We start from the raw sequence: 13,480 nt of genomic DNA on the forward strand, positions 1-13,480 counted from the left end.
GCCTACTTTTCATAATCAGTAAAGGCATATATGAAGAAGCTGCATATTAATGACACAATCACAAAAGTGAATTTGGTGATGCATCCTCTAATATAATAATAATCCTTGCATTTGATATAGCCCTTTTCACGTCGGGAGGACGTCCCAAAGCGCTTCACAGAACACATTAAAGTGAATTGACTCTATATTTGTGGGCGAACGCGGCAGCCAATTGTGCACGGCAATGTCCCACAAACAGTCGTGGATTGAAAATAACCAAATTATTATTGTTTTTGGTTTTGGAGGGATTATTATTAGGCTCTGTGGAGTAAGGAAACTTGCCCAAGGTTTCGCCCTGTCTGAAATTGAACTCGGGACTCTCGCTTGCAAAGCGAGTGCTCTAACCACTGAGCTACAGGACTCCATTCTGCAGATCAATGAGTTTGAGATGGTTTAGCATCACTAAATTTTCCCCACAAAATAAACAGTCAATTCACTTTACAGTATATTCTGTGAAGCGCTTTGAGACTTCTCAAAGACGTGATAAGGCGCTATATCAAATGCAAGGATTATTACTATTATCTACACAATTTAATGTGCTTCCTAATTTTGTGTCATCGCAAACGATGTTACAACCTTAGCTTGTAATGGGTTGTAATGAAATCTGCTGATAAATAAGGATAAATCTATAAGGTTAGGTGAGATGTGATTACAAAGTAGATGGAACTTAGAACAATAAGTTCTTAAAACTTTATTTGCCTTTATATGCTTCAGGGACCGTTAACATTCTGTCCTTCCCTTTGAGTTCAATTTCAGGAAAGGCCATCACCACGGCTAAATGACTAACTTAACTGGAAAATCAAGTTTATGATACAAAGACACTTGTGCCTGTTCAAGAATGTGAATTAGAGCAAGAGGTCAAATTCTCACCGCAACGTCAGGTTAAAAGGGTTTCTATGTAAGAGGTTTTTGGTCCTTCACGCTGACCACATTCAAGCTCCCGGGAATGCAGTGTTATTTGAATGAAGAATAGCATGTAGAATAGAATGTAGCCAACCATTTCTCTGAGTGCGAAAATAATTCTGCAGCTCCCTTCCATCTATTTTTGATATTTTCATTCTATCCACTTTCAGAGAAAATGTTACCGTTCAGTCCAATACATTTTCTGTGACATTCCAGATTGCTTTAAATAGCCATTGAACTAAGGTAATAGCCATTTGGCTGTTTCCACACCTGATACCCAATTGCTAATACGTGAATTTTAGTATGGAAAATGATTTTTGAAAAAATCACATTATTCCTACATTTAAAATAAATTTAGCATATACACTAATAGAATTTGTCAAAATTGCTTTGTGCCCTCCTGTAGTAGATTATTATCAGAGATCTAATCTATTGGGTTGGTGAAAGTGGAATTCCTAAACTGAAAATTTTCAATTTTCTTCCTTAAGATGGAAATCTAACCTGTTAATGCATAAAAATGCAAAGAAAAGTGGATATGTTATTTGCTTGTCTGCTTATTATAAATTAAATGAAGGTGTGATGGTAAAGGCTGTACGTGAATGCACACAATAAGTGAGATTCAATTTTCACTTACCCATGTTGGAATCTTTTCATCCCAGTGGTTGAGTTGATCAATGAGATGGTTTCCTGGTCCATCTATGCTTTCCTATCAATGGTAATGATAAAACTTTCAATTAGATCTTGCAGATAACACTAGCCTGCAACTAAGAATTATAATACCTGGTTACACCTATAGTTTATGAATTTTGCACACAACAATATCCCACAAACAGACGTGAAGTATTTGTGGACAACAGAGTCATCTTGTGGGTTAATGGTGTAATGATCCTGAGATTGTTTTTGATATTTATGCATTGCTCATCCTGAGAATACAAAATTTGCATAACAAACACAATGACACACAAACCTACAGGACTTCAGAGTGTATTGACTTCAGTTAAATATGATGAGATCTAATTGAAGTACTGTAGCGTTTCCAGAGTCAAAACCTCAGACATGTCATACCTAGTAAAAATTGTGCCAGAGAAATGTCTGCAGAAATTGATACTAGTGTGGGGTGTACAATAGTGCAACAGAGTTGATCCTGTGCTTTGTAACTGTAAATTGCTGTTTTGTTTTATATAGCACAGGATAAATCAGAACTCAGCCTGAGAGGACTCATAAGTACAACTTCCACATGCTACTACTCCATGGCATGTCATACTAGAGTAATGATTCACTGCTGCAGATTCTGGAAATCACGTAACACTGAATAGCCAGAGATTCATGGGCTCTCAAATTTAAATTTCAAATGGCCAGTCTACTGCAGCCTTAACTGACCCTTATGCCTGCACAGATGAGCCCACTGATCCACCCAAGGCTAGATGAAGGGATCTGGGGGCCGTAAACTTAGATCACATTGATTTTGGGGCCGTTCGTACTATGCACTGAAAATTTGCAACAATACCTTTTTGTGGATGACAGACACATGTAGATATTTAATATTTTATTTTAATATATTTAAAAGTACTTATAAATGAACACAAGATATTTTAAAAGCATGTCAAATCACAAGTGACATGATAAAAATGGATAAAAAGCTGATTTACCTACCGTTTCCAACAGAAAATGTCACAAGAACACCACCAGCTCCATGTGCTTTTCCCAAATGTGCTAATTGTTTTCAGCTTGTCAGTTCTGGTATGTACGTGCGCACATACATCTGACTGAGGCCTAGTCTAACTGTTTTACTACTGTTTTATAAATTATGTTATATTCATTTAGGTATTTTACTAATTTAGTATAAAAATGTCTTGGATGAAGGAATAGAGAGTTTTATATCCAAATTTGCATATGACACAAAATTAGGAGGCACAGTAAATTGTGTAGATAATAATAATCCTTACATTTGATATAGTGCCTCAACAACAATGAATCACACTTATACAACAAAAATAATAATAATAATCTTTGTATTTAGTATAGAGCCTTCCATGTCAGGAGGATGTCCGAAAGCGCTTCACAAGATATAATAATAATCCTTGCATTTGGTATTATGTCTTATCATGTCTTTGAGATGTCTCAAAGCGCTTCACAGAATATACTGTAAAGTAAATTGACTGTATATTCTATGGGTGAAATGCGGCAGCCAGATGGGAGCAAGATGTTACAAAGAGACAAATGGATTTAGACAGATTAAGTGAGTGGGTAAAACTGTGGTAGAAGGAATTCAATGTGGGGAAGTGTGAGGTCATCCACTATGGATCCAAAAATAGCAAAACAGAATATTTTCTAAATGGACAGAAACTATGATCTGTGGAAGAACAAAGGGATTTGGGTGTCCATGTACACGAATCACTAAAAAGAAGCTCACAGGTTCAAAAACTTATCAAAAAGGCTGAAGGGATGTTGTCTTTTATATCAAGGGGGCTGGAATATAAAGGAGGGGAAATTATGCTTTAATCTATATAGAGCCTTGGCCAGACCCCATCTGGAGTAACAGGTTCAATTTTGGGCACTGCACCTCAGGAGGATATATTGGCTCTGGAGGAGGTGGTATCAGATTCACCAGAATGATACCAGGTCTTAAAGGGGTTAAATTATGAGGACGGGGTGCATAAACTTGCTCTTTATTCTTGTGAGTTTGGAAGGTTGAGAGGTGATCTGATTGAGGTTTTTAAAATAATAAAGGGTTTGGATTGGGTAGATACAGAGAAACTATTTCCTCTGGTGGGGAATCTAGAACAAGGGTGCATAATCTTAAAATTACAGCTAGGCCATTTAGCAGTGAAATCAGGGGCAGTTTTTCTACCCAAAAAGTAGTAGAAATCTGGAACTCTATCCTTCAAAAGGCTGTGGATGCTGGAACCATTCACATTTTCAAGACTGAGGTGGATATTACGGGATACAGGGCAAGGGCGGATACTTGGACTTGAGGTACAGATCAGCCATAATCTTATAGAATGCCAGAACAGGTTCGAGGGACTGAATGGCCTGCTCATGTTTCTGTATTTCTAAGGGGACACTAGGTAATTTGGAAGTAATTTTTCCTCAATTCTTAAAAAGAATTATTTTGAAATTAAGAATGAATTTAAGAATGCTCTGCAATCTGCAAAATCTTAAATTTTAAGACAAAATGGTTAAAACAATATGAAATTTCAGTACTCTGGTGAAACATTACTTAAAATAAAAATCTTTATAAGACACAAGTCCATTTTGTTAGCTTCATCACTGCAGCCGATCTTTTTTAGGGGGAAACAAAATCATTTTATTCCCTCTATAAAAACATCACAAAAATAGAAAAAACTCCCATGCCAGTGAACTGTACAGAAAAGGCATTAAGAAATACTAAGCACAGCATATCTGGAGCAGGGCTCAAGCAGAGATCGTGTATGATAAATTATTTAATTCTCAATATGAGAATGCATGACCGTAGAGGGTAATTGGTCAGGACAACACAATTATGGAGCAGCTCAAGCTTCAGGAGCTCGCTCTCTTAAATATCCATAACCCAACATGTCATGTTGTTCAAATTAATAGACTCCACTTAATGAAATAAAGAGACGCCAAACTAAAAAAAAATTCTCTCGCCTACATCAATTAATTGGATAGGAAACTGTTCCCTTAGCATAGAGCGATGTAAGCAATATGAAGCTAGGGTTGCCCTGTTCAAATCAATTGATCTTGCACATATTCTTTTATCTCCTGATTTTCTTCTCTCTTCTCTCTTGAGGTCACTGACACATGTTATGGTACGGCTCCAAAGGTACAGTGTTCCACTCAGCCAACCATTCTTCATGTGTGACCCAGACAGCCAGTGTTAGCAGGCTGATATATTTGCACCCAAGGAATTAAACAACAATTTGCACTTACATAATATAGAACCTTTAAGTAGGGAGAACATCTCAATACCCTTCACAAAGATGGATTGGAAGCCTGAGCTGGAGGGCGGGGAGAGAGTTCAGGAGAAGGTGGCCATTCGTACAATCAAAGAATTATTAAGAACCTTATAGCATGAAAACAGGCCATTCAGCCAAATTAGTCTGTGCCGGTGTATATACGCCACATAAATTTCAGTCATCCTAATTCTTTGCCATTTATTCCTTTCTTTGTGTATGCATTGTTGTTGATGTGGTTTGAAGTCGAGGGAGGGGGCAAGGTGGAGCAGATTCATTGGGTGGGACTAAGCTTGCCCATAGTACAGAGCAGGCAGGGAGGATGAAGCAGACTAGAGTTAATGAAGGAAGTGGCCAAGAGAGTAGAGTTGAAGGAGATTTACAATACGATACAATACAAATCATTCCAATCACTACCACTTACTTCTTCAGCAGGAAGTGAGAATGATTGGCTAAAACCTACTGTGAATATACCTGGGAAGTTGGAAGTGATTGGTTAGTAAAGAAGCTGAAAGAGGCAATATGTGGCATTTATTCCTCAGGGTTGGCGTAAGCAAAGTATTTGTCTTTTCTGTTGTACACCGCCAAATCCATTAACTTTTCTTTGATGCATTTACTTTACAGTACTTCTGCTGAATACAGTAGTAGCTATATCTTCAGTCACACTATCGTGTGGTACACAAAGGAGTGCTGTTGCTTCCAGATGTGTGATAAATCACTGTGAAAAGCTGTATTTCTCAGCAGCCTTATTAAGTAGGAATTGAAGATGCCAGCTCCAATCATTTTTCCCACCAACTTTGGGCATAACTATTATTCCACAGTGACGGGAGCAGGTATTTTCACACATATTTCAATACATCTGTGTATGAAATGCAATACTGCAATTTTGATACTGGAATCAAAATGTGTTTTGAATTACTGCAATGGTAATGCCCATACACAGCTGAAAAGCCCTGGGCACCACCATTTTGGATTCCTGTTTCACTGGGACCATTTTCAGGTGCCAAAAATAGCTTTACAGTGAATACTGTTTTAATTCAATCTGTATTATGGCAATATCTGGTAAATAAGGCCGGTTGGGAGTTTTTGCACTCGCAAATCGCAAGGGAGACCTTACTGAAATGTTTGGGCTCATCAAGTCCTCTCCAGATCATTCTCTGGAGATCAATCTCCTGTCCTTCAAGTTCTTGTCCCAAAGTTTGACAATAACAGAAAAATATTGAAAACTAAATAAAAGCAACAGCCAAAATTACATTCAACTGAAAAACACTTATAATAAAATAAGATGCTTTTATTTAGCATCTTTATTAAAGCATTTGGCAGCCACATTTCACCCACCAAAATATACAGTAATCCACTTTATATTATATTCTTTACTATATTCTGTGAAGCGTTTTGAGACATCTCAAAGACGTGATGAGGTACTACATCAAATGCAAGGATTATTATTATTTATATTATCATTATATTTGACAATTGTGGAGGTGACATTTTACATTTTAAACTATGTTGTATTTGAAATGAGAAGGAGATGTCAGATAGGGAAATTAATTTCAAACTTCTATCCAAGGCGCCTTTCAAAGGAAAACAACTGTAGCTAATCTAAGGAATATAAGTTATCTAATCTAAAAACAGTATGTTCTTTAATTGCAGATTTAGCAGAATCTCATGCAATGGAGATGATTTGTGGTGTAGGATTTATCGGTTCCAAAATGCCTTTTTGATGATGGGGTCATTAGTTCAGTAAGGCACATGTTTCTCTTTTGCGTCATTATTCTTTTGCATTGGATTGAATTAAAAAAATATTTTTGTTCATTTATAAACTTGCAAGTTTTTCTATCCATTGATTGAAATTTGGGATTGCCGCAATCTTAAATAACGAGCTGTACCTAGTATTTTGCAAAAATAATCCTCAGAATAATATAATAATAATCCTTGCATTTGGTATTTTTCAGGTCAGGAGTATATCCCAGAGCGCTTCACAGGATATATTGTAAAGTGTAGTGACTCTGTGTTTAGATATATGAAGGTGGAAGTAATTTTAGATTCTTTTTATTTGTTAGGACTGGAGAAAACTGCTAAATATTCTTTCAAATCATGTTTATATTTTAACAGTTCTGCATATATCTTTTTAACTCAACGTAGTATTTTTCGAATGGCAAACTAGAAGTTCACTATATTTCTAGACAATTGATGCACATATAAATGATTGAACTACCATTCCTCACTCACAGGTCTTCTCCCAGCTCTGCATCAAAAAAATCCTGTCCCTGCTGTTTCTCTTTTCACTATTAGAGCAGCTTGCTCTCTCAATATATACTGTAAACAAAAGTTCTGATAAATTAAATAAATCATTTGGCATGTGGGAAAATCAAAGAACATTGAATCGATCTTGAAAAAGGAAAACCTATTTTAAAATTAAAAATTGAGAAAATTAATAATCAGCACAATATATGTAATAATATGATAATAATTCTTGCATTTGATATAGTGCCTTATTATGTAGTCAAGACATCTCAAAGCACTTCTTAGGAATTACTGTAAAGTGCATTGACTATGTATCTTGTGGGTGAAATACGGCAGTCAGTTTATGCACAGAAATGTCCCTCACACAAATATGTAACTTCTGTAAATGTATGTTGGAACTAAATCATTCAGCACCTCCTGGCGAGGGCACTGGTTGCTGACTTCTAGGATGCCACATATTTATGGACATGATGCTAACTTTCCTGTCAGCACTTGAACTCTTCCTCCCACTCTCAACTTTCTATCTTTGGCCTGCAATAATGCACCAGCCAAGCCAAAGGCAAACTTCCACATGTTCTCTTAAGCATTCTTTAACCTGGCCAAAAAATGTTAACATATTTTATTGTATCCAATTTTATCCCATTAATATGCTCTCCCACCACTTCTCCTTAAAGCTTTTAACTATATTTTCCTTTCACTTTGGTGCAATTTCATGGACACCAAAGTGTCAGCCTGGCTCAATTCGGTGTCAGTCTAATTGACTTCATAAGACTCTTGCCTCGGGGTCACACAGTTGGGAGTTCAAGCCCTATTCTGGATTTGAGCTAACAATCTAAGATGACATTCACCACATCACATGAAGGTACCACATGCACATCGGAGGTCGTGCTTTCAGCCACTGCATTCGAAAGCTCTGGAACACTCTGCTTCAATCCTTTCCGCCTTGCTCCTCTCTCCCCTCTTTCAAGTCCCGCTTGCAAAACTTTCCTGTTCGACCGTTCCTGTTCGCTTAGAAGCATGTAATGTGATAAGTTATAATTACCACTTATCAGAAAAAAGGTAAAATATCTCCTTAATACTTGTCGTTAAGGACACGTTTGAGACTGAACACCCTCCTCACCCCAGACTTTTGGATAGCGTTTTTTGTTCCCAGGATTTTCAGATTCAAAATCGTTGTCACTTTTTATAGCAAGGAGATTGAAGGTGTTTTAAGCACATGATTTAAATACATATGTGTGTCCTTGTGATAAATAGCACTTTGCAATACTGTATCCCCCACGGACATTGCGCATTCCTAAAGCAAAGCACAAGACCTAATATCTGGAGCATAAACGTCAAGAAGGGAAGCATGTGATAGTTACAAACACTCAATTTGCCTGAGCAGAACATATATCAGATGTAGCATACAGAAAACTTAATCAAAGTCACAATGCAGTGTTTGATGAAAGGATCACATACTTACACAGTACTTTATCTTTACACTTTAATTATATTGAGCAGATCAGATGATGCATACATGGTAAAATTGAGAATATATCATACAACTTTTTTTTTAATTTTTGGAGTTTAGTTGGAATCATTCTTTATAATAGCAAAATAAAAGTGCTATTAGGAAACAGTTTACAGTTCAAAGAACAATAAGTTGCATAGATTGAGTTTGACCCCAGGCTTATCATGTGCTGCCAGATGTAATGAAGGAACTGACTGCTCAAAAGAACTGTGAGAAACATATAGTGCGAATGAGTGAAAAGTGAGAGCAGGGGCACAGTGTAAGTAAATTCGTATTCCGATATGTATGAGAAGCTAATTTAAAAACAGTAAAACACAATCCTAAAGTCTTTTACACTTTTGTGCTTCATATTAAGTTAAAAATGTCTGTGTCTCTGAAGTTTTGCGATGGAGTTTGTTTGTCATTTGATAATCTCAAAATTAATCTGTTAATACCCTACGCTTTGCTCAAAGGATTTACTTTTGTTAATTAGATCTTTTCAAACATGAAGAAAATAAATGCTCTTTTATAATAGGTAGCAGTGGTCTAGCACCAGCAGAGGTACAAATATCTACTTCTGTGCTGTAAACTTGCGACAATTCTATCCTGAGGCAAGCAATATACATCAAGATTTTAAGAATAATGTCAAGAGAAGGCAATCTACTCAATATTCTATTTGGATAAATTCATCTTCCTGTTCAAGTGGACATTAAATATTCCATGATGTTATTGCTACAGCACTTGCCTACAAAACTAGCTATTGCCCTTTATAGTAATTACCTGTGAAACTTTTTTGGAGTATGTTTTGGCATAAAAATGTCATCAAATGCAAATATTATCTTACAAAAAATTCAGTGCTGGCTATTTGAATGTTGGATCTTTTTGAGAAATAGCAGCAATGATACCATTTGGTTTTGATCTGAACTACGAAGCTCTGGAGTTCTGACATGTTCCACTACAGTCAACCACTCATCTAACTCAAAGTGGATGGAATGGACTTCTTGAGAGTGCTTTGCATTATACTCCATAAACTGTAATGTTCCCGCAGCCTTGTGGATAATTTCCTGTTATTCTAACACACTGTTAAAGTCAGCCAATGGATCTTAATGCCTCCCTTTCTCTGTAGCAATGGATCTTGGCTGCTCATCCAGTGGAGGTTGTACAATTTCCATAACAGAAGAGTGTTTTTATCTATATACTGCTAGAGTATCTATATACTAATGGTAGGAACAACATTACAGATCAATAGTAAACACTTTTAAGAATATTTAACATCATTGGAGACTTATTGTACCTATGCGATGGCATTTTACAGTTGACAAACATTAATGTAAGGAGAAAGCCACATATATCCATCATGTGTTGATCATCTCTGACAAAGCCATCAAACTATACAAATGACCATTTTTGCTTTGCGACCATTTTTCACCTGTGTTAGAATCTCTATGTTTTGTACATAAATAACGGTCCTGTTGACTCCTCATAATGAGGCCACTCACTGCTTTTGACCACGTTTTCCTGATTGGAACCTTCATTTTGCAATTGTTAGACATCACTCACAACAGAGTTCAAAAGTGATTTGCAATAGTATTAAAATAAGAGCACAATACATACAATGCAAATGGGCTTTAGTCGGGTCATTGAATTAGTTGGGGCTCCAGAAAGTCAGCTACAATAACAAAAATATAAGTGATGAGGATCCAAGGGTAGGCTTAAGGCACTTTGATAGGTGCGTGGTTAAAGGGATTGCCATAATAATTGCTATGATTGTGCCGTAGTTACCTCCACTCAGAATCATCTTCAATTTTCAAGAATTACTAAAAAACAAGGACTCTTCACAAATACTAATGAAATGAAATTCAATATCTCTTGTGTATTATAAGTTGTTTCATGAACATTACATTGTATTAGACTGTTAATAGTCAATAATCTTGCCATGTGGAAGCTGATATTCCCATCGGTGATATTTCTCATATTCTGCAAGAGCAAGAACAAATATTTTAATGCAATGTAACCACTATCTTTAAATCTATCTTACTTCAATAGCCATTGGTGATGCCACCTTTGAGGTGTAGTGACTATTGTTAAAGTTGATTCTGTTTGAATTTTCAAAACTAAAACATGGTAGAATCAGGAACTTCACCGCTGACTGGTAAGTTTTTCACCCTGAAAGTTTTTCATGCTGCTATACATTCTCCTCTCACACCATTGCACAATGTGAGGCAGCGATCCCTCAAATCCTTCTCGGCTGTGTAATGATTCCTCCCTAAGGGACAATAACAGTAAAATAGCTCAGCAGATTAATATTCAAAGTCATTAAAATATTCCACATCACTCAGCAAAAAAATCATAAAATTTAAGAATAAGCTGTTTTCCATAAAGACTGAACACAGAGGAGCTCTACCCTCCAACATATGATAATCATAACTACTCAACTGTCACCAGCTAAGCAATTAAAATTGTCCTAAACTTGGCAAAGCTGATATTAAAATCTGATAACTTGCAGAATTAGAACATATAGCTTGTCTTGAGCACTTCACTAATTGTTTTTTTTATGAGCTATTTGAAAATAATTTCTTATACATTCTAATTTATTCACGTTTGGGAGGAAAGGAAAAGATATGATACAAAGCCCAACAAGGCTCCAACTACTGCTATTAGAGGATAACTATTTTCTCAGGAGACTTTTGAATGTACTTACAACAGCAAATTATTTCCTTACTGACGCTCTCTTTATGCGCTTTTAAATGCAACAAAATGTTAATTGTGCTGTCATCTTCACTAAATATTCACTGTATTGTATATCAGCGCTCTTCAATTTTAACCGTATTCACTATATCTGTGTCATCTGCAAATTTTACTATCAGCCCATCCCCAGCTAGGGGATACTGCATTGTCAAGAACTTTGAGATGACTCCTCCTCATGTGAAAGACTAAATAAATGTAAATTGTATTGCACTTCCACTACCCAAATCCAGATCACTTACATACTTTACACACTTAATGAAACCATTTTTGTGAAAGGAAATATATAATTGTAGGGCCTGGATTAACTATTGTTGGGTTCCTTTTAGCGTAATTGGATCCTTGTGTGGAGTCCTGTAGCACAGTGGTTAGAGCACTCGCTTTGTAAGTGAAACCACTAAATTTACCATTGTAACAGAAGTTAAAACAACTTAACATATCTTTGATCTCACGTAGCACTGCATCAGCAGTAAAAAAGACAAATGAAGAATTAGGATTTATTAGGACTCGTGGAGTCCTGTTACTCAGTGGTTAGAGCACTCGCTTTGCAAGTGAGAGACCTGAGTTCAATTCCAGGCAGAGGGCGAAACCTTGGGCAAGTTTCCTTACTCCACACAGAGCCTAATAATAATCCCTCCAAAAAAATACAATAATAAAATTGGTCATTTTCAATCCATGACTGTTTGTGGGATATTGCTGTGCGCAATTGGCTGTCGGTTCGCCCACAAATATACAGTCAATTCACTTTACAGTATATTCTGTGAAGCGCTTTGGGACGTCTGGAAGACATGAAAAGCGCTATATCAAATGCAAGGATTATTATTATTATTGCCATTAACCAATAAAAGATGAACACAGAGTTGTACAATCAAGACGGTTTATTCAAAATGCAACAACAATTCATGTAACAGAAATATACTACCAGATAATCAATCTTGCCTGATGACCAGCTCTTGGCTCAGCTGCCTGTAGTTCTTACTCTGTAAAGCTCAACTTTCCTTTGTGTGTCTGTTGTATTCATACCCAGCTAGTTGGTGTATCTGGGATCTGCTCATGATGGTATTTTTCCACTATCCTATGTCCCTCTTGCTTGCTGAGACTACTTGTCCTCCTTATCTTTTCCTTTGCTCGCCCTCCCTTTTCTTCCTTTATCAGTATGTTCTCATAACCATGGTCTCTGGTCAGGCGCTCTGCTCACTGGTAGTTGCATGTGAGCCATCTGTTCTGTTAACCTTTTCTTAAACGAACACTTATCAATATATTTATGTCACAAGGTTGTACTCATGCCTTCTCTGTATGCAGAATTGAATACAAATAAGTATTATTGGTGAAAACAGTGTGTGCTTATCACCACACTTGTGTATTTGACACAAAGAATTTAATACCATCGTCATTGATTACAATTATTAAACTAAAACATCAATTTACGCAATCATTTAATGGTTGATCTAACGCGAATCGGTTTACCATTTCCTTTTTAAAGAATTATTCCTCCAATTCTACAAATTAAAGATAATCCAGATTCTATTGTCTGCCACAAAATGAAGGGAATATGATCGTAAAATTTTATCTTGTAAGAAGCACCAGCATGCAAAAGGTGAATTAAGAACTTTTACAGTTAGAAATGTATTGAGAATATTCCATCCAAATTGTATGCAACACGTCTAATATTTTTACTTTAGCATTCCATGGTTCTTATCAGATATTTAAGTGAAGGTTACATCTCCCATGGCCTACCCAACATAATAAATCAATACAAAGAGCAAAAAAAAGCACCACATGTGGTAGAATCCAGAATTAGGTGAACTTACATAATTTACTCCATTGTATATGGCAATCGACTGAAAAGTAATGACAAAGCCAGGAATATCAGAATTAAGATGGCCTCTGTGGCTGTCTTGATAGTCCGGATCCGGAGCCAGGCAGCTCTGCAATACTGCAAGACATTGCTGAAAACAGCAGGCCCTGGAAAGCAAGACGAGTCACTGGGGGCTGGAATTTTTCCTACTTGGATCCTGTTAAGCTGTAAGATAAAGCCTAGCAGGTAATGTGGTCGTGGCTCGACAGTGATCACAAAGGCAAGTGTTTTTAAGCTTGTTAAACTCTAGTTGTATCTCAAAAC

The sequence above is a fragment of the Callorhinchus milii genome, unplaced genomic scaffold (assembly GCF_018977255.1).
Source record: "Callorhinchus milii isolate IMCB2004 unplaced genomic scaffold, IMCB_Cmil_1.0 Scaffold4, whole genome shotgun sequence".
Taxonomy (NCBI): domain Eukaryota; kingdom Metazoa; phylum Chordata; class Chondrichthyes; order Chimaeriformes; family Callorhinchidae; genus Callorhinchus; species Callorhinchus milii.